Genomic DNA, 24284 nt, shown 5'->3' on the forward strand with positions numbered 1-24284 from the left:
GAAGCACACTACACAGTTCTACAAAATTCCGCCTTGGTGGCTCCATATATGGAGGAACACAAGAATATTTTAAGCTTCAAATTCCCGGAGCAGTCTGAAGATTGGATTACACATGAACAAACGAGGACTTTCACCTGTTGGTTGCAGACACACACCTCTCACACACCTCTCCCAAATAAAACAGAGCAGTGAGGTGAGCTGAGCGTGCGGGCACTATATATAGGCTTCTCTTTAGTCCCGGTTTGTGGCTAGAACCGGGACTAAAGGACCACATTTGGTCCCGGTTCTAGCCACAAACCGGGACTAAAGGTGTTGGGCCAGGAGCGAGGCCCATTGGTCCCGGTTCGTGTGTGGAACGGGGACTAAAGGCGTCAGACGAACTAGGATAAATGGCCCCCCGAGGTCCGGCCGGCACCCTGGCCTCACGGACTGGGACTGATGCACACATTGGTCCTGATTCGTAGGAGAACGGGGATTAATTCCCTTTTCTGGCCTGGACCAAAGCCCTGTTTTCTACTAGTGTTCTGACCAGCCACCATGGAGCACTCGACCTCCACCTCACCATCGTCGCTCAAGCTTTTCTTTTGTCAGGATCAGGATGACCCACTTGTGTGTGCTAGATCGAATATTCAGCGCTGGTGAGCATCTAAATTGCCGTCGGTACTCCATGGGGACGATAGCGTTGGTGAGAGCATGGAAAAGGCTTGATCCCACTTATATGTTGATTTTCTTGCATGGTAACGTGTGTCTCATGTATATCATAAATATCATAGTACAAGCCATAGACACCAATCTGACAGAACTAGAAAAGACATCAGAACGCTAGCCTTTGCACGAAGGAACACCAGCCAAGGAAGAGGAATACAAGCAAGACCGAAGCATCCCCTTAGCTTGACAGCAATGTGTGTCACCTGCCTCAGGCACCACCAGAGCAGCCACCAAAGGAAAGATTGAAGGATTGCCTCCCCAATGGAGCTAGCCGCGGCTCCATCGCTGATATGCAGCTTTACGGAACTCCAAGGTAGCCCACCAAAGGTGAAGCCATTGCCATTGAACGAATCAGATCGGGGAACACCCCAGACACGCCATCGAACTCCACATATGGCACCCTCACAATATTAAGACGTAAGAAGAGGAAACCATATCTGCCTACCATTACCATGAACCCAGCACATGATCCACCATCTTCTAGATGTCGTCGATGCATAAACAATATGCATATGCTCCTGGACTACCCCAAGCTCCATGACGGCGCCGTAGCAGGTCTTGTCACAATGGCAAAGCCCGAGGAGACAAGTCCACCATGAGGATGTGGTCGCAGCCATGCCAGTCTTGCTTCCATTTGCCATCGCCGAAGCCAAGATGATGAACAACCCAAAAAAATCCTAAGCTAGTATGCCTAAAATGATCGACACGCATGGATCCGACGACCTCCCTCACCATCTAGACCAAGGTCGTCGATGGAGGAGAGCCGTCGGAGGACATCAGCGGAAGGAAGCTCCCTAGTGGCTGGAGGCGATATCTCCTTTCTTTCTTCGGCTGGAAGAAAGAAGATGATGTCCTTCTTGTCCCTACTCTCCTAGATTCGCTTCACAATTGTATCTACTATTGATTGTGACCTTAATTTAGTAGCAACCTATAGATTTTCATAACCATGTATAAGCATCATCAATGAAGACTTCACATAGGGATGGTAGGTTGTACATTCACATGGTTAACCAAGTGAAGTACACTAAATTATTTGATTGCCTCTACTTTATTGATAGTTTGCAGCACATAGATGTTAATATTTTCACATATATAACATGTAGAAGCTATCAATTCAAATTTGAGTCTTCCCTCCGTGTAATTACCTATTGTCGCCTAGCAAAATATGCAATAATATGCTTTGCGTTTTAAATCTTCACTTCTTTTGTGAAGCTAATCTTGATAAGTGAAGATGTTGCATGATTTGTTCATGTGCTTTGATCATTGTCTGGTTGTCAAAGTTAACATCTTCTATATTGTGTAAAATAATGGATTTCTGACTTGAAAGACTACAACAACAAGGTAATGTGTTTAGAATTTGATGTGTGGGTGTGAAAGGGTTGAGGGATTATGAGCCAGATTTGCCGTTGAAGGCGGTGCCGTGCTTAGATTGGGGAGGCGGAGATGGCAATGGAAGTGTTGGGAAATGTTGCATGGAAAACAAAAAAAATTCTACGCACACGCAAGATCTATCCATGCAGATGCATAGCAACGAGAGGGGAGAGTGTGTCTACCTACCTTCATAGACCGTAAGCGAAAGCGTTTAGTAACGCGGTTGATGTAGTCGAACTTCTTCGCACTCCAACTAATCAAATAGCGAACGTACGACACCTTCGTGTTCTGCACAAGTTTTGCTCAGTGACGTCATCCGGCTTCTTGATCCATCAAGACGGCAAGGTAGTGGACGAGTTTGGCCAGCACGATGGCGTGGTTACGGTGATGGTGAAGCAATCTCCGCAGGGCTTTTCCTAAGCACTATGAAAATATGACCGGGGGTGTAAACGGTTAAAGGGGGTGCCACACACGGCTAAGCAATTGTTTTGGTTGTGCTAGGCGCCCCCCTCCCACATATATATAGGTGGGGCGAGAGGGAAGAGGCCAAGAGGCACCCCAAGTAGGTCTGAATCCTACTTGGACTCCCGCCATTGGCTGCGCCCCCCCTCCATATTTGTCGCAGGGGGAAAGGAAAGGGGTAAGAGGGAAGGAAGGGGGTGGCCGAATCCCCCCCCTTCCTTTCCCCCACTAGGGCGGCTGCCATGGGGGGTGCGCCAGCCCCTTGTGGGATGGTTTGCTCCCCTCTAATGGCCTAATAGGCCCACTATCCTCCTGTGTGCTTCTGTGTGCTTCTTTGGTTTCATTCATCTCTGCCACTCTGTGTTTGTATTTAGGTAGGTAGCTACTTCACTCCTTGAGTACTCTTGGGCAGCCGGGCGATGAGCATGGAACCATCGTCATAGGTGGTACCTTGCTACTCGGGTTGGTTCATGGAAGAAGCAGCTGCGTGGAGTAGTGAAGATAGGATTAGCTTCCAAACATCCTTGCCTAGCCATAGTGATAGCGTGCAGCTGCAGATGGTTAAGTATGCAGCCCCAGCCACACCCACACCCACACAAGATAATGACTGTAGTGATCCGACGATCCAGCTGTTCAAGGAAGTAGTGCAATCGTTCCATACTGACTATTTGGACAGTATGGAACGGAAGATGCACAATGTTAGGCAGTAGAATACCATCGTGTACGCACTCTGTATAGTCACCGCGTACACGACGCGCACCGGCTCGTGCAGCCAGATCGTGGCGCACGACGGGTAGTTTCTCCACCCCATGATCTCCACTCTGTAGGCAGGTAGCGCTAAGCTGTACATATACCCCCTACACGATCAATGAGAATGCATGGTGTGTGTTCTCCCTAATCTCGATCTTCTCCCTCAACATGGTATCAGATACCCCCGATTCTGCTCCCTCTTCCGCTGCCATGGAAGGTGCCGGCGCCGGCGACGTCTCCAACGACGTGCCCCTGGCCGCCGCACCCCCTGCTGACTCTGGTGCGGTTCCCATCGCGCCCCCAGCTCCCGTCGCGCCTCCGGCCCCTGTCACGCCGGCCGCTCCGGCTCTGCCCGCACCGCCCGCGGCTGTCGCGCCGGCTGTCGCAACTGCCTCCCCTCTCCCCTCGTCGATCCTTCAGACCGTCGACATCCGGCGTCACGTCCCCGTCATGCTCGACCTCCTCTCCGGGAACTATTCCCAGTGGCGCCGGCACTTCGACACGGTCATCGGCATGTTAGGCCTCCGCGATCACGTCGACCACGAGGCCGTTCCCCGCCTCGACGTCCCTGAGTGGCTGATGGCTGATCACGTCGTCATCCACTGGCTCTACTCCACCATCTCGCCGGAGCTCCTCCACGCTGTGATGCAGCCCGACGACACCACGCTCGCCGTCTGGGGCGCCGTCGACGGCATCTTCCGCGACAACCAACTCGCCCGTGCCGTGTACATCGACGCCGAGTATCATGCGCTCGTTCAGGGCGACCTGACCGTGATGCAGTACTGCACCAAGCTCAAGGCGTTCACCGATCAGCTGCGCGATCTCGGCCAGCCCGTGACGGACACGCGCCAGGTCTTCCACCTGCTCCTAGGGCTCAACCGTCAGTTTCATGCCGTGAACCCCCACATCATGTCGCAGGTGCCCCTCCCGTCCTTCCTCCAGGTGCGCTCCTTCCTCCTTCTAAAGGAGCACCGGGCCGAGCAGACCGCACGTCTGCAGACCGCGCACGCCATGCTCGCCGGGCGCGCTGCTCCGGCCCCTGTCCCCGTGCTCACCAACGACAACACTCGTGGGCGCGGGCGCGGCCGGCGCCGCGGTCGAGGGAACGGCTCTGGCACGGTCCCGGCTTCTCCAACACCTCCTTCGCCGCGGCCAGCCTCCCTCCCCGCCCCCGCCCCTGGTGCCAACTCCTGGACTGGCCTCGTCCAGGCCTGGCCGATGCCCTGGCGCGCACTGGGCTCTGGTGTCCTCGGACCGCGCCCCGGCACGCCGCATCAACAGGCCATGCTCGCCGTGCCGGCTTCGCCTGCGTTCCCCCCGCACGGGTACGGCACGCCCGATGCTCCGGCCGGCCACACCTACCCCAGCTACGGGCACCCTGGTGCCGGCCCGTCCTCCTCGCCGTCCCCAGCCTGGGACATGGCGGCGCTGCAGGCTGCGCTTCACAGCGCCACCGCTGGGCCTTCGACGTCCGGAACCACGCCAGAGTGGTACCTCGACTCCGGCGCCGCCTCCCACTTGAGCTCCTCCTCTGGTAATCTTCTTTCTGCCCAACCTTACCTCTCTGATTCTCGGGTCATTGTTGGGAGCGGTGAGTGCCTGCCGATCACACATGTCGGGACTGGCTCCCTCATCTCCGGCACCTCGCCTATCCAGCTCCGCAATGTTCTTATCTGTCCCTCTCTCATAAAAAATCTCCTTTCCGTCCGCCAGTTATGTCGTGACAATCTAGTTTCAGTTGAGTTTGACATTTTTGGTTTCTCTGTCAAGGACATTCGAACCAAGGCGGTGATCCTCCGATGTAACTCCGGCGGCGATCTCTACCCCGTTGGACAGCCCTCGCCTCCCTCCTCACGGCGGTTCGCCGACATCGTCACCACCGATGTCTGGCATCAACGACTTGGGCACCCCGGCCGTGCGTCGCTCGGTGCCCTTCCTCTCGCGTTCAGCAAGTCTACGCCTCACGTCTGCCATGCGTGCCGTGTGGGCAAGCACGCTCGTCTCCCGTTTCAGTCTTCTGCTAGCCGTAGTTTGTTTCCTTCTCAGTTGTTGCACCTTGATGTATGGACCTCCCCTGTTGTAAGCATCTCTGGTTATCAGTTTTATCTGATCATACTAGATGATTACACGCATTATGTCTGGTCTTTCCCTGTCAAGCACAAGTCTGAAGTTTTTCAAATTCTGCTTGAGTTTTTTGCTTACGTTCAGACGCAGTTTCAGCTGCCGATCCTTGCACTGCAGACCGACAATGGACGCGAGTTCGATAACTCTGCCATCCGCTCGCTTCTTGCTCGTCATGGCACACATTTTCGCCTCACCTATCCATACACCAGTCAGCAGAATGGCAAAGCGGAGCGTCCTCTGCGCACTCTCAACGACGGCGTGCGTGCTCTGCTGATGCATGCATCCATGCCCGCTCGCTTCTGGGCTGAAGCCCTCAGCACCTCCACCTTCCTCCTCAACCGCCGTCCTTGCCACACCAGCAAGCCGCAGTCCCCGCACGAGCTCCTGCTTGGCGTGCCGCCCGACTATGCTCAGCTCCGCGTGTTCAGGTGCCTCTGCTATCCCAACCTCACCGCCACCTCTCGCCACAAACTAGACACTCGCTCCGCCGCTTGTGTGTTTCTCGGCTACCCGCCTGACCACCGTGGCTACCGCTGTTTTGACCCTGTCTCTCGCCGCGTGATCACTTCGCGCCACGTCATGTTCCATGAACACATCTTCCCCTTCGCCACACCCTCCCCTTCTTCGGTCCCTTCCCCACCACCACCTTCTCCTTCGGCCACTGTTTTGCAGGTCCCGCTCGTCGCTAGCTCGTCGGGTGTGCGCGTTCTGCCCCCGTCCCCTGACGCGGTCGCCCCGCTCCCTCCACGCGCGGCGCCACTCCGTCCACCTACCACCACCGGATCGGGATCGGGCGGCTCTGCGTCCTCATCTGTTGGCGCGCCGAGCCTCCCTTCAAACTCCACCGTCCGATCCTCTCCGGGCGGCATCCACGACAGCGCGGCCCCGCCACATTCAAAAATGGGCTCTGGCTCCCGCGCGAGCTCCTCGGGATCGCCGTCGACCTCGCCCGTTGCTGCTCCATCATCTCTGGCGCCCGCGGTTCCCTCCAGGCCAGTGACGCGCGCGCAGCGTGGCATCTTCCGGCCCAACCCGAAGTACTTCGACGCAGCTGCCGTCGACACCTCACCGGCCCTCTCGCCGGTTCCTGCCTCCGTCCGCGTTGCGGTTCGCGATCCCCGGTGGCTCGCCGTCATGCACGACGAGTACGACGCCCTGGTCCGCAACCGCATGTGGGAACTGGTGCCGCGTCCCCCCGGCGCCAACCTCATCACCGGAAAATGGATCTTCAAGCACAAGCTCAACTCCGACGGCTCCCTCGCCCGCTACAAAGCCCGCTGGGTCATGCGCGGCTTCCGCCAGCGTGCCGGCGTCGACTACGGCGAGACCTTCTCGCCGGTCGTCAAGCCCGCCACCATCCGCACGGTCCTCACGCTCGCTGCGTCGCGGGACTGGCCTGTTCATCAACTTGACGTCTCCAACGCCTTTCTGCACGGCACCCTGGACGAGGAGGTGTTCTGTCTTCAACCTGCCGGCTTCGTTGACCCCGATCGTCCTCACCATGTCTGCCGCCTCTCAAAGTCGCTCTATGGCTTGAAGCAGGCGCCCCGCGCCTGGTTCCTTTGGTTCGCGGGCTTCGTCAAGACGCTTGGCTTCTCCGCCACGCGCTCGAACTCCTCCCTGTTCACGCTCCGCCGCGGTGGGGACACGGCGTACCTTCTTCTCTACGTCGACGACATTGTGCTCACCGCGTCCACGCCGGCCATGCTTCAACGCATCATCACTGGACTCACGGGGGAGTTCGCCATGAAGGACCTCGGGCCTCTGCACTTCTTCCTGGGCATCAAGGTCACGCGCACGCCCGCGGGCTTCTTTCTCTGTCAACAACAGTACGCCGAGGATGTGCTCGACCGCGCCGGCATGGACACCTGCCGGCCCTCTCCCACGCCTGTCGACACCAAGGGCAAGCTCCGCGCCGCCGACGGCCCTCGTGTGGACGACGCCTCCGCCTACCGCAGCACTGCAGGCGCGCTGCAGTACCTCACCATCACCAGGCCGGAGATCGCTTACGCCGTGCAGCAAGTCTGCCTGCATATGCACGACCCGCGCGAGTGCCATCTCGCTCTGGTCAAGCGCGTTCTGCGCTACATTCACCGCATGGCGCACCTCGGGCTACATCTCCGCGCCTCGCGCTCCCTGGATCTTCGCGCCTTCACCGACGCCGATTGGGCCGGCTGCCCCGACACACGGCGCTCCACCTCCGGCTTCTGCATCTATCTTGGCGACACCCTCGTCTCCTGGTCCTCCAAGCGACAGGCGACAGTGTCCTGCTCTAGTGCGGAGGCCGAGTACCGCGGCGTTGCCAATGCCGTGGCCGAGTGCGTGTGGCTGCGCCAACTCCTCGGCGAGCTCTTCCTGCCGGTCGACAAGGCGACCCTCGTCTACTGCGACAACGTGTCCGCGGTGTATCTCTCCGTCAACCCCATCCACCATCGTCGCATGAAGCATGTAGAGCTGGACATTCACTTTGTGCGCGAGCGCATGGCCCTTGGCGAGTTCCGCGTTCTCACATCCCCACGCGCCAGCAGCTCGCCGACATCATGACGAAGGGGCTGCCCACGGATGCCTTCTGTGACTTCCGTTCCAGTCTTTGCGTCGCCGCTGCCGACGTCACGACTGCGGGTGGTGTTAGGCAGTAGAATACCGTCGTGTACGCACTCTGTATAGTCACCGCATACACGACGCGCACCGGCTCGTGCAGCCAGATCGGGGCGCACGACGGGTAGTTTCTCCACCCCATGATCTCCACTCTGTAGGCAGGTAGCGCTAAGCTGTACATATACCCCCTACACGATCAATGAGAATGCGTGGTGTGTGTTCTCCCTAATCTCGATCTTCTCCCTCAACACACAAGATCCCTCCAAGCCTGATAGGTGTTGGCCCATGGTACATCCAACCGGTGACTGTGGCCATCGGCCCTTACCACCATGGTCTTCGTCCCAGCGTGCTGGAGGCGGAGAGGGTGAAGCATGTGGCTGCGACCCAATGCATCACGGACTCGGGCCGCCCAGTCCAGGAGATGTACGATGCCGTCTTCGCCGTGTCCGCCGACGCCCGCAGCCTCTACTACCCGGACGAGTTGGCGAGATTCCGCGACGACGACTTTTTGCCGATGATGTTCCTTGATGGTTGCTTCTTGGTGCAGTTCATGCGTTGCTATGGCAACATTGACGACATGGATGGCGCGCTGAACAGCTATTTGTGCGCCAACTTCGAGCGCCTCTACACCGACATCATGATGCTTGAGAACCAGATCCCCTGGGTGGTGGTTAAAGCCATCTTGAAGTTCATGCCAGAGCCCTTGCTCTGGGAGGAGTTTGTCGCTGCGATGAGAGCCGGCATGAAAAACCAAATGAATTCTAAGGAAGTCCCACCCATCCACGTAGATCCTACCTATGAACCGCCGCATCTCCTCGGCCTTGTCCGGTTCTACATCGTGGGGAACAACGACGACATCAAAGTTGAACGCCCCACTGCTCCGGACGGAGACAAGCCCATGTCGTTATCCATCAGCGTCGCCGAGCTTGCCGACATCGGTACCACACTCGTACCCGAGACAGAAAAGTCAGGGTTAGTGCACATGACCCTCCAAAAGAAAAGGTTAGTGGACACGGGCCTCGGCGGGAAAAAGTTTGGCTTCTTATTTGGCGATCTCCGCGTGCCACCCCTGTTCCCAACCGACGCAAATGCGACTTGGCTCCTCAACATGGCCGCCTTCGAGTTATGCAAAACCGCAGACTTCCGCCATGTTAATGATGAAGAATCCGCTGCCTGCTCCTACCTCCATCTCTTCGCCATGCTGCTGGACTAGAAGGAACACGTGCATGACCTGCGGAAAAGTAAGGCCATCGAAGGAGGAGGACTCACCAGCATTGGCAAGAACATGCGCCTCGGAAAGTGCTACCTCGACATAATAACAGAGATCGAGAACTTCAAGGGGAGGAGATCAATTTGGCTAAAGTTGTACCTCTTCTTTATCAAGCACTGGACTAAAATCATGGCGGTGGTCACGGTCATTGGTGCAGTTATAGGCATTTTGTCGTCGCTCCAAGCTCTCAAGCCAAGCTAAGACATACCGGACCTGATTGTACTAGCATTACCTTGCATGTTCTAATTGTATGCCTCTTACTATCCGCATTGTAAAATTCCTTGTATCTCAATCCGATTTCAAGTGAAATTCATTGTATCTGTATTACGACAACATCAAGCAATTAGCATCAATTATTTGCAAGCAAGTAGACGTATGGGTACTCGAGCATTAGTTAGCCGCCGGGCCCTAATTGATGCTAATAGGATATAATATGGTTGGTGTTATATTAACTCTTGTCGTGAGTGAGAGGCAGCTAGCTAGTACAACCAACAGAACCCGTATGCATGTTCGTTGGGTACTGTTAGATGCGAGTGGTATCTATAATATAGTTCATTCCCACTAACCATTTTCTCTTAATATGCAGCCTATCCACCTCAGTAGCCTTGCACATCATCAGTTTCTCTTAATTATTATGGTCATGCAGCTCACCACGTCTGCATTCTTTAAAGAATCGTGTGAATCTGCTCTCTGGAAACCGAAGAGGCCCCTTTGATATACCGTAACCGAAGAGCAGAGAAGTCCGACAGAACCCCGTTGCTTCATCACACCTCGGGGCTTATACAATGCAAGGTGCTTATAGAAACAAACCAGGCTTTCTTTAAGCACATATGCTTATTTGTAGTGGGTAGACAATTAATTAGTCATCTCTCCTACAAAAATAGACGCTGGTGCTTCAGAAAAAACCGGTTTATTTTTCTAAGCATCTTCGTAGGCACCTAGCATTGTACAAGGCCTCATGCATTCTGTAAGACATATGATTTGGAAACTGCTTGACACCCCTAACCCGGGGTGTGGCTATCTCATTATATAGGGGTACTCAAGGGGTACAATACAATGTTACAATACAGATATACAGAGGCTACGTATATACAGTCTAACACCCTCCCTCAATCTTAACTATGTCCTGAAGTACAAAGCAAGTTAAGATTGCGCCTACAGCCTACAAACTGTGGTTGTGGAAGAGGCTTCGTGAAGATGTCAGCAAGTTGATCCTTTGATGAGATGAACTTGATACAGAGTAGCTTCTGTGCAACACGTTCCCGAACAAAGTGATAATCCACCTCAATGTGTTTTTTCCTAGCATGAAACAACGGATTAGAAGAAAGATATGTAGCATCAATGTTGTCACACCACAGGACCGGAGGACGAGCTTGAGGAACACGCAACTCTCTCAACAGAGACTGTACCCATATGATCTCAGCAGTCGCATCAGCAACAGCTCTGTATTCAGCCTCAGTACTACTACGTGACATTATTGCTTGCTTGCGAGCATTCCAGGCGATCAAGTTAGGACCCAGAAATACCGCATAACCCCCCCGTGGATCGCCTGTCATCTGGACTACCAGCCCAATCTGCATCAGAGAAAGCTGAGAGCTCATACGACGGTGCAGACTAAAGAAGCAAACCATAGGAGGCAGTAAAACTGACATAGCGCAAAATACGCTTCACAGCTGACCAGTGAGACGTCATGGGTGCATGCAGAAACTGACAGACACGGTTGACTGCATAGGAGATATCAGGCCTGGTAATAGTAAGGTATTGCAGACCACCAACGAGACTGCGATACTCAGTAGCATCATAAAACAAGAGAGAGTCGCCATCAAGAGCAGACAACCGATCAGTGGCAGACATCGGAGTGTTAACATGTTTGCATTTGAGCATTCCAGCATGACGCAACAAGTCCAAGGAGTACTTTTTCTGAGTGAGAGTCAAACCAGCATAGGACCGTGAAACCTCAAGACCAAGGAAAAAGTGAAGAGAACCCAAATCCTTGACAGCAAAATCATCATGGAGAGCAATCACAAGGCGATCACCAGCAACAGCAGAGGAACTGATGAGGATGATATCATCAACATAAACCAAGAGATACATCGTGACCTCAGGGCGCTGGAGGAGAAACAATGACGTATCAGCAATGGAGGGAGTAAACCCAAGAGCCCGAAGAACAGATCCAAGGCGAGCATGCCATGTACGAGGAGCCTGTTTGAGTCCATATAGTGCCTTAACCAGACGACAGAGATGATGAGGTCGTGTCGGATCAACAAAACTAGGTGGCTGACGCATATAAACCTCCTCCTCCAGAATGCCATGTAGAAAAGCGTTCTGCACATCAAGCTGACGAAGGAACCATCCGCGAGTAACCGCAAGAGACAGTAGTAATCGAATGGTAGTAGGCTTGATGACTGGACTAAAAGTGTCTTCATAATTAAGACCATACCTCTGTTTGAAGCCCTTGGCAACTAACCGTGCCTTGTAGCGTTCAATGGAGCCATCAGCATGTCTCTTGACTTTGAAAACCCATTTGGAATCAATGACCTTGACGCCAGACACTGGGGGAACAAGACGCCAAGTATCATTCTTTTGGAGGGCCTGAAACTCTTGTTCCGTTGCATCATGCCAATGAGGAATACTCAGTGCAGCCTGAAAACGACGAGGCTGTGCAGTGGGATCGACAGCAGTGTGAGCCATGCACGCAGCAAGACACGCAAGCGTCCCATCCATACGCTCCTTCAGACAGAAGACACCAGACTGGCTTCGTGTGCGAGGACGAAGAGTGACAGCAGGTTCTGCTGGCAAAGTTGGTGCAGCAGAGGATGTTGGTGAGGCCTGCGCCGAGTCTGGCGAGTCGGGCTCACCGGTGACCGGAACAGGGCTGGTCGGCGACCCAGGCGCCAAGGCAGACCCGGCCGAAGCAGGTGATGGGGCCTCCGGGCCAGTGACAACAGTAGCCGGCCCGGGCGAGAGACCCGCCAGTGGCCCGGGCGAGCCACGCAAGGCGGGTGCTGGTGAGGCCTACGAGCCGGGCGAAGGTGGCGCTGGCGAGGCCGCTAGTGTTGACGAGGCCAGCAAGCCAGGCGAGGCTGGCGCTGGTGAGCCCAGCGCCCGCGGGGCCAGCGAGGAGGCAGGCCGACCCAGCGCCCGCGAGGAAGTCGGGGGAGCCTCCACAGGCGAGACGGGGACGGATTGGCGGGTGCCGCCCGTCATGCATGGCGCATGCACGTCCCGATCAGGACGCTCATCGGTGATCTGTTCATCAAGTAGCTCGAGCCGGGCACCGCGTTCAATACCTGCAGCATGATTAGGAAGCAACGCAGGGGCATATGCAACACCACAAATTGACCAGGCATAGGTGTAGACACAGGAACTGGTGGTGTAGAAGTGGTACAGTTAGTCGGAAGTGCACGAAAAGGGAAAACATTTTCATCAAACACAATGTCACGAGAGATGTAGACGCGGTTGGTAGGAACATGCAAGCACTTGTACCCTTTGTGAAGAGAACTATACCCGAGAAAGACGCACTTCTTAGACCGAAACTCTAGCTTGTGCTTGTTGTATGGACGTAAGTGAGGCCAACATGCACACCCGAACACTTTGAAGAATGTGTAGTCTGGATTCTCATTAAGCAGAAGTTCAAGAGGGGTTTGCATTTTCAGAAGTCTTGAGGGAAGCCTGTTTATGAGAAAATAAGTTGTAGAGAAAGCATCACTCCAGAACCGAAACGGGACGGAGGCATGAGCTAGCAGGGTTAGGCCAGTTTCAACAAGGTGACAATGCTTACGCTCGGCAGTACCATTCTGCTGATATGTATGAGGACATGACACGCGGTGCGAAATCCCAAGTTTGTTAAAAAACGAGTTGAGGTTGTGGTATTCACCCCCCCCAGTCGGATTGTACATGTATGATTTTCTGCTTAAGAAGACGCTCAACATGTGCTTGAAACTGAATGAAGACATCGAACACATCAGACTTACGTTTAATAAGATATAAAATAATTGTGACCGCTAATAGATGTCTGGGCATGACTCCATACATCAGAAAACACAAGCTCAAGAGGATGTTCACAACACGACTAAACTCTGAAAAAGCAAGTTGATGACTCTTGCCCTGCTGACAGGCATCACAAATAGTTTCAGCAGTTTTATTGGACACAACTGGTAGATCATGACGATGCAAAACATGTCGAACTATGTGACGAAGCCATGTACCTATGGTAGGGTCACGGACCTGTCTAAAGTACCCTACCCAAGGACATCTCTAGAAGAAACTACCTTTCAGTCGACCTGGAAGGATTCCACTCGACGGACTCGAAGACAGTCGACCATGAAGACTCACTTGACCACCAGAAGATCTAAGGTCACTCTACAGCCAAACGGTCTGTTATTAAGTAGTCTTTATGGCCATGATATCACTTTATGTAAGGCGTTATCAGTAACGTCTGGCCTTTATGTACATTGAACTCTCTGCTACGTGGGCTGGCTGGGGTCCTGGCGCACTCTATATAAGCCACCCCCCTCCACAGGCAGAAGGGTTCGCACCCCTGTAACTCTCACGCATATAATCCAGTCAACCACCTCCGGACACCGAGACGTAGGGTTGTTACTTCCTCCGAGAAGGGCCTGAACTCATAAAACACTTGCGTGAACAACTACTCCATAGCTAGGATCTTGCCTCTCCTTTAGTACCCCCTACACTACTGTCAGACTTAGAACCACGACAGTTGGCGCCCACCATGGGGCAGGTGTCCTAGCGATTTATTGGAGAAGTTGCAATTTTTTCCGATCGCCTTCATCATGGTTTCAGGCGGAGTTTTGGTGGAGGGCCGCGAGATCCGTCTCGGCGCGCTCATGTTCATCGCCGACGACTCTGCCTGGCTTCAGGAGGCTCCGCTCGACGTCGACGCGCTCCTAGTCCGCGGAGCGACGCACTTTCGCGCGTGCGTCCGCGGTGTCCTCCTGCGGCAACCGTCGACCCAATATCGACCGGTTTTTATGTCATCCTCCCTCCCAGCTTCCCGCCGGTGCAAGCGCTCTGGTCGGTCGAGGCTTCAGCGGTGGGTGAGGCACGCGGTGGCTCGCCAGTCGACCACCGCCCAAGTCGCGGCAATCGAGCCCGACGAATCTCTCTACGGCTTGTTCGACCTGTCGATTGGCTCCGCAGAGACTGCATCCGAGTGCGACAACAGTGATCCAGCGGTGGAGGTCCTGATGGTCAATGGACCACACGGTCCCCCCGGCCTTCCCGATGCCGAGGGAGGTAACGGCGGAGGCGATCCGTCGCATTCCCATGAGGAGTACCTTCCTGAGCCCCTCAATTCGCTGCAGAGGGAAGAACTTCGCCGCCGGAACATGGATGCCCTTCATACTCCTATCATTGGAGAAACCCCTGAGGCTCGCGCCTTGGAGGACGCGCGCTTGGCCAACCTGGCTGAGCGCACTCGATTGAAGAACCTTCAGCGAGCACTCGACGAGCGTGCGCGACAACGGGTCCCTGACTCCAGTCGACGTCAGCTCTTTCCACCTCCGACTCAGGTATATCGAACTCCGATTCAGAATTTGGCAGCTGCAGCCCGTATAGCAGAATCAATTCAGCCTTCCCAGTCAGAAGCTGTCAGAGGCTTGATGCAGATCAGAGATTTGCTCCGGGCGGCAGGAGATCAAAATTCAGCTGTATCACAGTCGCGGAACAGGATTCACAGCAAATCCGTGGCTGCGAATACGGTCCAGTCGGCTCATAGCCCCAGATCGCCCCCGAGGCGTGAAGGGCGTGGAGACCGGCACGATCAGTACAGGAACCGTGAGCAGTATGATCACCGATTCAATCGCGATGATCGACGTCGAGTGCCCACCCCTCCCCCTAGGGGTGGATCCTACGTACCTCGACAGCAGGATGATAGACGCCAGCATAGTGGCGGGCGAAGAGTTCCAGTCGACCCCAGGGAACCAGGCTTTGATGCGAGATCCATCATCGTTCAAGGTCTGGTCGACCGGAACAGAGCTCACAGAGAGGGTCACGACAGAGATGTACCCACCAGCAGCCGAGTGCATTTCTCCGGACCACAGTGTTTCAGCAGAGCCATCAGAGCCACAGTGATTCCCCCCAACTTCAGGTTGGCGACTGGAGTCAGTAAGTTTAACAGTGAGTCTAAGCCCGATACTTGGCTTGAGGACTACCGAGTGGCTGTCAAGATCGGCGGCGGAAATGACGAGGTGGCCATGAAACATCTGCCTCTTATGTTGGAGGAGTCAGCCAGGGCATGGCTGAATCAGTTGACACCCAACAACATTTACACGTGGGAAGATCTCTCCCGAGTGTTTGTCAGAACATTTGAAGGAACATGCAAGCGACCAGCAGGACTGACGGAGCTGCAATCTTGTGTGCAGAAGTCGAATGAGATTTTGAGAGATTACATCCAGAGATGGATCACAATGCATCACACAGTAGAAAATGTATCTGATCACCAAGCAGTCTGCACCTTCAAGGAAGGCGTTAAGTACGGAGAGCTAAGCCTGAAATTCGGTCGAACCGGAGACATGTCTCTGAGTGGAATGATGGAGATAGCCACCAAATATGCCAATGGTGAGGAAGAGGATCGGCTCCGGAGCGGCAAGCACAAGTCAGTCGCCCAGGAAACCGGAGGAGGGAACTCCAGTCGGAAGCAAAAGCGGAAACCGAGCCAGCTGCTTCTGGAGAAACCTTGGCCGTGACTCAAGGAAGATTCAAAGGAAAGCCCAAAGGACCTTGGAACCCCAAGAAAGTGAAGGATAAAGAGGGAAATGACGTGATGGACTTGCCGTGTCACATCCACACGAAGAAAGATGAAGAGGGTAATTTCATTTACCCAAAACATACCACTCGACATCCTCAAAACCCTCGACATGCAAAAACGTCAGGATCCCCGAAATCACAAGTCTGGCGGAACCCTAACTTTTCAAAAGCTTTCCAACGCCACCTCAACCGCCTCAATCCGAGCACGTATGCACCGGCTACGCCTCTCGCAAAAAGCTACCGACCCGTGAAATCTCCGGGCCCAAAAGTCAACCGCGGTGACCAAGCAAGTATGCCCGTGCCGAAATTTAGGCAGGAAAACGAAGGCACGCTAACAGGGGCCGCATGATGCCAATATTTGTGTGGGAAAGCCCCCAAATCTCCGGGAGCATGGCGTGGCCTCCAAGGAACGAGAGAGAGACACAGAGAGAGAGAGACAGAGAGGGACTAGAACGTCGGTATCGCTCATGAGATCCCATGCATGCGAATAGTGACGAGCACGGTTGCCTCGGCAGTCGTGCCCCTCATCGTTTCTCTTTTCAAGCTCCCTCGGAATCGTCCCAAACTTCGCGGGGTCATACCCGAGGCTATCTTCCGTCCCGGGCCATGACCGCGTGCATGCAATCATGCATCCCCGCAATTTTTTTCAAAACGAGCAAAGCGCACTACAAATGATGTCGAGGCATGGCGATATACTCAGGGTGGCTCCCGAATATGACCTGACGGAAAGGTGTCTAAGGTTTTGGCGCGGGTCCCGATGCACAACATCGGAAGGGAGTTGGGGTTTAAGTATTCGCCGTTCAACGAAGCGGTGGACTGAAAAAGATTCACGCCAATCAATCATTGAGAAAACTACTGGCTGAATTCCAGCTGCAAGCATGACATAGTACATATTGTAATATTTTCCATGTTGTAGGAACCAAGTATGAATAAAAGAGAGAAAATACTAGATGACTAGTTTAGAAGAATTTTTAGAGTAACTACACAATTATTAGATGTGTGTTTCATTAATTTACAAAGAAGTTAGCACTTGGTAGGAAAAGTGAATATACAATCCCGCCAGCGGGTTCAAGTTCTCATGGACATGAATTTATCTTATTATTATAGTCATTATTCTTAACAGAAAACATCTATTACCCGCAGTTAAAGAAATCTGATGAACATTGTAGTCAAAAAATAGAGGAAGATATGTATCACGACAGGTTGATTGGTGACGTCAGCACAAACACTTATCATTCTACTCCCATCATTGTGGTTGGACAAGACGAAATGCCATGATTTTTCTATCCAATTATTGCTTTCACGATCAAATCACTAACCACATTAATGCAACCATGTGCGGTTGGCATCTATTTTCTATTTTTTAAAGTTGACTTGCAAGGCTTGTTTGGCCATCCTATCGCCTTCCTTTGTCTTTTATGCCAATACTTTTGATCTAGCCTTCACCTATACGTCACCCTTTACTGCTAAGATCGATACCAAGAAAATAACCTTGCAAAACCAACATGAAAAACAACCATTAGGACTCGCATAATTTTGTATTCCAAAATGCATAATCACAGATATATCCCCTCTTCAAGAATTTGCCCAATTAACTAGTTAACTTACTGATTAATCCCTACTCATAGTGTCACCGAGTAGTATAATCTGCTGATTAGCCTATAAATCCCCTACTCGCCAACCAACCGAGCAGCTACCAGTTAACGATTACCTCAACAATGGATATATCCCACATCTACCTATATTCTGATGGACCTTGTGTCATATCCCATAGAACCGAGGTGCCCACACATCACCTGGTTTCACGAACCTTATCGGAGGCTGCCATCGCCACCACCGAAGTTGAATCCATGGAAAACCAAAGATCCTAAATTAAAAACCTGGTTCCCCTTCCCACTGCCGCCGCTAGAGCAGCCCACAGAGGTTAGTGAATCCCAGTGATCTTGGACTGCCTTCTCTTTTCTCCTTCTTTAGGAAGATTAATTAGTTGTCCATGGACACATCAAATATGAATTGCATCACATGTCACATGTCAAATATGAATTGCATCACATTTCCCGGCTGGCATCACATTCCAAACATGTTTTTTCCATAAAAATGTAAATATTATACTTTCTCCTCTCACGAAATGAGAGAGTTTTGTAGGCCATATTACCATAGCAGGCCATCAGATAGATTTTTGATCACCTGCCCAGGATGAGCCATTTGTGGGCCGTGATGGAGTACATAGATTAATTCGGAGACACACATCCAGCTGGATTTAGGGTCACTTCTTTTGGGGCTTATGACTAGTTGTCAAAATAAGCTGCCCCCCCTACCGAGCTTAGTCTGGCAGCCCAACCTAAATTTATTTTAGAGGCCTACTAGTTAAGGGTTAATTAGTAGGTTTTTAGAATAAAAATCTAGGTTGGGCAGCTAAAATAAGCTTGATAGAGGGGCAATTTCTTTTGGAAACCACTCATAAGCCTCAAAAGAGCCGGTCCTTAATCAATCGTCTGTGGCAAGTGGAAATCATACGTGGAGTGAATGAAGAGACCGACATGGTGCGATGTGGCTGGCTGGCTGGTCTATAAGTGGAGCTACAAGGCTATGTGCTTCCTTGTTCCATCAGTAGTTCATCTCTACCACTCATCTGTGTTTCTGTTAAGGTAGACAATGAGCATGGAACCATCATCATAGTGGTACCTTGCGACTCGGTTTGGTCCACGAAAGAAGTAATTGACAATTAAAAACTGTCAAGTCCTTACATGATGCGATTGCCCACGGCAAGGTTCCTGTTGATAACTAAAAAATGTGGGAGCTCAAAATTACTCTTCGTGTGAAGATATTCATTTGGTTTCTAAACAGATGTGTGATCTTGACCAAAAATAACCTATCATGCTGTAGTTGTTAAGGGAGCAAGACACGCGTCTTCTGCCAACATGTCGAGTGTATTAAACAACTTTTTCGTGTAAGTTTGCTTGTTCAATGTGGGTTGTAGTTGAAGTAGCTTCAAATCTTTACCTCCACATAGTGGGCATAATATAATCGGCAATTGGTTGCGGGATATTGCTAAATACATTTCTTCACATATCTTATGGGAGTGGCAACATTATGTTGGACTATGTGGCTTTTCAAAAATGATGAGATTTTAACAAAAAAAAACTATATGTTTTATCTGTTGTGCAGGTTATACATTCATGTATGTGATGACTCTGCAGTTGGCCTATCTTGGAGAGGTCAGACGACGACGATGACTTTTGTATGATGACGTCTAGTTAGCTAGCGTATAGAGTCCTCTCTATACGTATAGTATGTAGCGTCGACCAAGCCTGAAGATAAGAGAGGACACTTCTCTCTGTTAGCTAGCTAACACAATATATGAAACCCCTAAATTAACCCTACAAAACCCCCAACCCCCCCCCCCCCTTTCAGGAAAAAAAATACAAAAAACCCAGCCCCTGAACTGCTGACGTGTGGAAGCCTTTTGGTCCCGGTTGGTGGCACCAACTGGGACAAAAGGTCCCCCTGCCTGGGCAAGCGGCAACGGCCATGTGGAGCCCCATCTGTTCCGGTTCCTGGGCGAACCGGGACTAAAGGTATTGGGCTTTAGTACCGACCCTTTACTCCCGGGTCCAGAACCGGGACAAATGGGCCTCACGAACCGGGACGAATGGCCCTTTTTCTACTAGTGTGTATTAAACAACCTTTTCATGTAAGTTTGCTCTTTCAATGTGGGTCGTAGTTGAAGTAGCTTCAAATCTTTACCCCCACATAGTGCGCGTAGTATAATCGGCAATTGATTGCGGGATATTGATAAATGCTTTTCTTCACATATCTTGTGGGGCTGGCAACATTATGTTGGGCTCTGTGGCTTTTTAGAAATGATGAGATTTTAACAAAAAAACTATATGTTTTATCTATTGTGCAGGTTACACATTCGTGTATGTGATGACTCTACAGTTGGCCTATCTTGGAGCAGGGTTACAATTGAGCGAATGCCCGCATTGAGCGAATCAGAATATACTAGATGTCTTGACCTTTCCTGGACAGTTGTAATGATCAATTGGCCCCCACTTTGTCTAGCTTCAGCTGCAAGTTGATGAGCAAGCTGGTTGCACTCACGGGTGCAGCATTTATGTCCTGGAGAATGCCATAGCTTTTACCTCCATTTCTCTTTGTACCTTTGCAGAAATAGCACCAGAGCAGTACGTCTCTCTCATATGCCGGCTCCAGGCATGGAGTACGTCTCTCTCAGAGCATCTCCAGCCGTTCGGCCCCCCAGGGCGCTTAAAAATCGCCCCTAGGGGCGAGCCGGCGATTCTTTCGGTGCTGGGGGCGGTTTTGCGCCCAGTCGTCGCCCCCAGCTCGCCCCCAGTCGCCGATTTTGGCCCACTTTTGAAGCCCCATTTCGGCGAAAAAGGCCCATATGGGCGAGAATAGGCCCATAATCGGCGTGGTTCGCCGTGGCTCGGCGTTCAATTATCAACATAAATAATTTTTTATCACATATTTCATCACAGAAAATTTAAGTACTTCAACAAAATAGTACAACAACAAATAGTTCAATACTGAGATAGGCAGTCCAGGTTGCCGGTAGCTGGTGATCAACTTGGGCAAGAGGACCCTGCCGGTGGTATGGTTCAGTGTCAAACACTGGCTCCTCCTGCTCGCTCTCAATGATCATGTTGTGCAAGATGACACAGCAGGTCATGATCTCCCACATTTGATCTTTGGACCAGGTCTGAGCGGGGTACCGGACAACAGCAAATCGAGATTGGAGCACACCAAATGCCCGCTCGACATCCTTCCTGCAAGCCTCCTGAATCTTCGCAAACCAGGCGTTCTTGCCTCCAAGCACAGGGTTTTTGATGGTCTTGACAAATGTGGAAATTGTTTCACAACTAATACCGCCTGGAATACCATAGTATGATGGTGTGTCCGAACATCATAGCTACACCCTATTGGATATGGTGCATACCATGATGTCTCTTATCGAATTACCACTATCGTTTATGGATTAGGCATTAGAGACTACCGCATTCACTTTAATAGGGCACCACATAATTCCATTGAGATGACACCGTGTGAACTATGGTTTAGAGAAACCTAAGCTGTCATTTCTTGAAAGTTTGGGGCTGCGACGCTTATGTGAAAAAGTTTCATCCTAGTAAGCTCGAACCCAAAATGGATAAATGCATCTTCTTAGGTCACCCAAAACAGTTGGGTATACCTCCTATTTCAGATCCGGAAGCAAAAGTGATTGTTTCTAAAACGGGTCCTTTCTTGAGGAAAAGTTTCTCTCGAAAGAATTGAGTGGGAGGATGGTGGAGACTTGATATGGTTATTGAACCGTCACTTCAACTAGAGTGTAGCAGGGCACATGAAGTTGTTCCTGTGGCACCTAAACCAATTGAAGTGGAAGCTGATGATAGTGATCATGAAGCTTCGGATCAAGTCACTACCAAACCTCGTAGGTCGACAGGGATGCATACTACTTCAGAATGGTACGTAATCCTGTCTTGGAGGTCATGTTGCTAGACAAAGATGAACCTACGAGCTGTGGAGAAGCGACGGTGCGCCCGAATTCCGACGAATGACTCGAGGCCATAAAATCCGAGAGAGGATCCATGTATGAAAACAAAGTATAGACTTTGGAAGAACTACTTGATGGTTGTAAGGCTGTTGGGTACAGATGGATTTTAAAAGGAATACGGACAACGATGGTAAGTATCACCATTAAGAAAGCTCGACTTGTCATTAAGATGTTTTCCGACAAGTTCAAGGAGTTGACTACGATGAGACTTTCTCACTCGTAGCGATGCTAAGAGTCTGTTGGAATTATATTAGGAGTTACTACATTATTTATGAAATCTTGCAGATAGGATGTCAAAACATTGTTTCCTAGACGATTTTCTTGAGAAAAGGTTGTATGTGATACAACCAGAAGGTTTTGTCAATCCTGAAAGATGCTAACAAATATGCAAAGCTCCAGTAATCCTTCTAAGGACTGGAGTAAGCATCTCGGAGATGAAATATACGCTTTGATGAGATGATCAAAGATTTTGGGTTTATACAAAGTTTATGAGAAACTTGTATTTCCAAAGAAGTGAGTGGGAGCACTATAGAATTTCTGATGAGTATATGTTGTTAACATATTGTTGATCAGAAATGCTATAGAATTTCTGGAAAGCATATAGGGTTATTTGAAAAGTGTTTTTCAATGGAAACCCTGGATTAAGCTACTTGAACATTGAGCATCAAGATCTATAAGGATAGATAAAAAAACGCTTAATAGTACTTTCAAATGAATACATATCGTGACAAGATTTTGAAGGAGTTCAAAATAGATCAACAAAGAAGGAGTTCTTGGCTGTGGTATAAGGTGTGAGTATTGAGTAAGACTCAAGACCTGACCACGGCAGAAGAGAGAGAAAGGACGAAGGTCGTCCCCTATGCTTTAGACGTAGGATCTATAGTATGCTATGCTGAGTACCGCACCTGAAGTGTGCCTTGCCATGAGTCAGTCAAGGGGTACAAGAGTGATCCAGGAATGGATCATATGACAACGGTCAAACTTAACCTTAGTAACTAGTGGACTAAGAAATTTTCTCGATTATGGAGGTGGTAAAAGAGTTCGTCGTAAAGGGTTACGTCGATGCAAACTTTGACACTAATCCGGATGACTCTGAGTAGTAAACCGGATTCGTATAGTAGAGCAGTTATTTGGAATAGCTCCAAGTAGCGCCTGGTAGCTGCATATACAAGATGACATAGAGATTTGTAAAGCACACACGGATCTGAAAGGTTCAGACCCGTTGACTAATAACCTCTCTCACAAGCGAGATATGATCAAACCCCATGGGTGTTGAATTCATTACAATCACTAGTGATGTGAACTAGATTATTGACTCTAGTGCAAGTGGGAGACTGTTGGAAATATGCCCTAGAGGCAATAATAAAATGGTTATTATTGTATTTCCTTGTTCATGATAATTGTCTATTGTTCATGCTATAATTGTATTAACTGGAAACCGTAATACATGTGTGAATACATAGACCCCAACATGTCCCTAGTGAGCCTCTAGTTGACTAGCTCGTTGATCAATAGATGGTTATGGTTTCCTGACGATGGACATTGGATGTCATTGATAACGGGATCACATCATTAGGAGAATGATGTGATGGACAAGACCCAATCCTAAGCATAGCACAAGATCATATAGTTCGTTTGCTAAAGGCTTTTCTAATGTCAAGTATCATTTCCTTAGACCATGAGATTGTGCAACTCCCGGATACCATAGGAATGCTTTGGGTGTACCAAACGTCACAACATAACTGGGTGGCTATAAAGGTGCACTACAGGTATCTCCGAAAGTGTCTGTTGGGTTGGCACGAATCGAGACTGAGATTTGTCACTCAGTATGACGGAGAGGTATCTCTGGGCCCACTCGGTAATGCATCATCATTATGAGCTCAATGTGACTAAGTAGTTAGTCACGGGATCATGCATTATGGAACGAGTAAAGTGACTTGCCGGTAACGAGATTGAACGAGGTATTGGGATACTGACGATCGAATCTCGGGAAAGTAACGTACCGATTGACAAAGGGAATTGTATACGGGATTGATTGAATCCCTGACATCATGGTTCATCCGATGAGATCATCGTGGAACATGTGGGAGCCAACATGGGTATCCAGATCCCGCTGTTGGTTATTGACTGGAGAACGAATCGGTCATGTCTGCATGGTTCCCGAACCCGTAGGGTCTACACACTTAAGGTTCGGTGACGCTAGAGTTGTTATGGGAAATAGTATGTGGTTACTGAAGGTTGTTCGGAGTCCCGAGTGAGATCCCGGACGTGACAAGGAGCTCCAGAATGGTCCGGAGGTGAAGATCGGTATATTGGACGAAGGGTATTCAAGTTCGGAAGTGTTCCGGGGGTACCAGGCTATGGTCAGCATGACCAAAAGGTGTTTCGGGGGCCCCGACAAGTGTTGCAGGGCCTCATGGGCCAAGGGGAGGGGGCAAACCAGCCCACTAAGGGGCTGTGCGCCCCCACACCCTTTCCCACGTTGCTTGGGAAGGTGGGGCGCTTCCACCTGACTTGGGAGGCAAGCCTCCACCTACTTGGCTTGGGAGGCAAGTCTCCCTAGGGTTTCCCTAGGGAGATCCAATCTGCCCTGGCCGCCGCCCCATAGGGGAAACCCTAGGGCGCCTCCCCCTATTCCCTTCCCCCTATATATAGTGA

At 51.1% G+C, this 24284-nt stretch overlaps 1 pseudogene; it reads left to right on the forward strand.

The window, feature by feature from the left end:
* The first annotated feature begins 2960 nt into the window (after nt 1-2960).
* Nucleotides 2961-9484, forward strand: LOC123075696 (UPF0481 protein At3g47200-like; annotated as a pseudogene).
* Nucleotides 9485-24284: the final 14800 nt, after the last annotated feature.

The sequence above is a fragment of the Triticum aestivum genome, chromosome 1B (assembly GCF_018294505.1).
Source record: "Triticum aestivum cultivar Chinese Spring chromosome 1B, IWGSC CS RefSeq v2.1, whole genome shotgun sequence".
Classification (NCBI taxonomy): Eukaryota; Viridiplantae; Streptophyta; class Magnoliopsida; order Poales; family Poaceae; genus Triticum; species Triticum aestivum.